Below are 3,546 nucleotides of genomic sequence, written 5' to 3'. Positions count from 1 at the left end.
AAGATGATCTCTCACTAAATTTCAAGCTATAAGTGTTATCCCTGAGTATGCACCGTTGCTACAGTTCGTCGTGCCGAGACACCACGTGATGATCGGGTGTGATAAGCTCTACGTTCACATACAACGGGTGCAAGCCAGCTTTGCACACACAGATTACTCGGGTTAAACTTGACGAGCCTAGCATATGCAGATATGGCCTCGGGACACTGAGACCGAAAGGTCGAGCGTGAATCATATAGTAGATATGATCAACATAGTGATGTTCACCATTGAAAACTACTCCATCTCATGTGATGATCGGACATGGTTTAGTTGATATGGATCACGTGATCATTTAGATGACTAGAGGGATGTCTATCTAAGTGGGAGATCTTAAGTAATATGATTAATTGAACTTTAATTTATCATGAACTTAGTCCTGATATTTTTTGCATATCTATGTTGTAGATCAATAGCTCGCGTATAGCTTCCCTGTTTTATTTTTGATATGTTCCTAGAGAAAAATAAGTTGAAAGATGATAGTAGTAATGATGCGGACTGGGTCCGTGATCTGAGGATTATCCTCATTGCTGCACAGAAGAATTATGTCCTTGATGCACCGCTAGGTGACGGACCTATTGCAGGAGCAGATGCAGACGTTATGAACGTTTGGCAAGCTCGGTATGATGACTACTTGATAGTTTAGTGCGCCATACTTTATGACTTAGAACCGGGACTTCAAAAACGTTTTGAACGACAAGGAGCATATAATATGTTCCAAGAGCTGAAATTGGTATTTCAGACTCATGCCTGACTCAAGAGGTATGCGACCTCTGACAAGTATTTTGCCTACAAGATGGAGGAGAATAGCTCAACCAGTGTGCATGTGCTCAGAATGTCTGAGTACTACAATCGCTTGAATCAAGTGGGAGTTTATCTTCCAGATAAGATAGTGATTAACAGATTTCTCTAGTCACTATCACCAAGTTACTGGAACTTCGTGATGAACTATAATATGCAAGGGATGACGAAAACGATTCCCGAGCTCTTCGTGATGCTGAAATCGACGAAGGTACAAATCAAGAAAAGCATCAAATGTTGATGGTTGACAAGACCACTAGTTTCAAGTAAAAGGGCAAGGGAAAGAAAGGGAACTTCTAGAAGAATGGCAAGCAAGTTGCCACTCCCATGAAGATGCCCAAAGCTAGACCCAAGCCTGAAACTGACTGCTTCTACTGCAAATGAAATGGTCACTGGAAGCGGAACTGCCCTAAATACTTGGCGGATAAGAAGGATGGCAAAGTGAACAAAAGTATATATGATATACATGTTATTGATGTGTACTTTACTAGTGTTCATGGTAGCCCCTGGATATTTGATACTGGTTCAGTTGCTATGATTAGTAACTCAAAACAGGAGTTACAAAATGAACAAAGACTAGTTGAGGGCGAGGTGACGATGTGTGTTGGAAATGATTCCAAGGTTGATAAGATCACCATCGCACACTCCCTTTACCTTCGGGATTAGTGTTGAACCTAAAATAAATGTTATTTGGTGTTTGCGTTGAGCATAATATGATTGGATCATGTTTATTGCAATACGGTTATTCATTTAAGTCAAAGAATAATTGTTATTCTGTTTACATGAATAAAATCTTCTGTGGTCATACACCCAAGGTGAATGGTTTATTGAATCTCGATCGTAGTGATACACATATTCATGATATTGATGCCAAAAGATGCAAAGTTGATAATGATAGTGCAACATACTAGTGGCACTGCCGTTTAGGTCATATTGGTGTAAAGCAATGAAGAAACTCCATGTGGATGGACTTTTGGAATCACTTGATTGTGAATCATTTGATGCTTGCGAACCATGCCTCATGGGCAAGATGACTAAGACTCCGTTCTCTGGAACAATAGAGCGAGCCACTGACTTATTGGAAATAATACATACAGATGTATGCGGTCCGATGAGTGTTGAGGCTCGCGGCGGGTATCGTTATTTTCTGACCTTTGCGGATGATTTGAGCAGATATGGGTATATCTACTTAATGAAACACAAGTCTGAAACATTTGGAAAGTTCAAAGAATTTCATAGTGAAGTTGAGAATCATCGTAAAGAAAATAAAGTTTCTACAATCTGATCGCGGAGGCGAATATTTGGGTTACGAGTTTGGCCTTCATTTGAAACAATGTGGAATAGTTTCGCAGCTCACGCCACCTGGAACACCACAGCGTAATGGTGTGTCCGAACATCATAACCATACTTTATTAGATATGGTGTGATCTATGATGTCTCTTACCGATTTACCACTATCGTTTTGGGGTTATGCATTAGAGACAGCTGCATTCATGTTAAATAGGGCACCATCTAAATCCGTTGAGACGACACCATATGAACTGTGGTTTAGCAAGAAACCTAAGCTGTCGTTTCTTAAAGTTTGGGGTTGTGATGCTTATGTGAAAAAGTTTCAACCTGATAAGCTCGAACCCAAATCGGAGAAATGCGTCTTCATAGGATACCCAAAGGAAACTGTTGGGTACACCTTCTATCACAGATCCGAAGGCAAGATATTCGTTGCTAGGAATGGATCCTTTCTAGAGAAGAAGTTTCTCTCGAAAGAAGTGAGTGGGAGGAATGTAGAACTTGATGAGGTAATTATACCTTCTCCCGAATTGGAAAGTAGTTCATCACAGAAATCAGTTCTAGTGATTCCTACACCAATTAGTGAGGAAGCTAATGATGATGATCATGAAACTTCAGATCAAGTTACTACCGAACCTCGTAGGTCAACTAGAGTATGGTCCGCACAAGAGTGGTACGATAATCCTTTCTGGAAGTCATGTTACTAGACCATGATGAACCTACGAACTATGAGGAAGCGATGATGTGCCCAGATTCCACGAAATGGCTTAAGGCCATGAAATCTGAGATGGGATCCATGTATGAGAACAAAGTATGGACTTTGATTGACTTGCCCGATGATCGGTGAGCCATTGAGAATAAATGGATCTTCAAGAGGAAGACGGACGCTGATAGTAGTGTTACTATCTACAAAGCTCGAATTGTAGCAAAAAGTTTTCGACAAGTTCAAGGTGTTGACTACGATAAGATTTTCTCACTCGTAGCGATGCTTAAGTTTGTCCGAATCATGTTAGCAATTGCCACATTTTATGAAATCTGGCAAATGGATGTCAAAACTGCATTTCTTAATGGATTTCTTAAAGAAGAGTTGTATATGATGCAACAAGAAGGTTTTGTCAATCCTAAAGGTGCTAACAAAGTGTACAAGCTTCAGCGATCCATCTATGGACTAGTGCAAGCATCTGGGAGTTGGAATATACGCTTTGATAAATTGATCAAAGCATATGGTTTTATACAGACTTTTGGTGAAGCCTGTATTTACAAGAAAGTGAGTGGGAGCACTACATCCTTTCTGATAAATATATGTGAATGACATATTGTTGATCGGAAATGATGTAGAATTTTCTGGAAAGCATAAAGGAGTGTTTGAAAGGATTTTTTCAAAGAAAGACCTCAGTAAAGCTACTTACATATTAGGCA

Source organism: Aegilops tauschii, chromosome 2 (genome assembly GCF_002575655.3).
Source record: "Aegilops tauschii subsp. strangulata cultivar AL8/78 chromosome 2, Aet v6.0, whole genome shotgun sequence".
Classification (NCBI taxonomy): Eukaryota; Viridiplantae; Streptophyta; class Magnoliopsida; order Poales; family Poaceae; genus Aegilops; species Aegilops tauschii.
The sequence above is the reverse complement of the archived record's forward strand: the minus strand, read 5'-3'. Positions refer to the sequence as shown.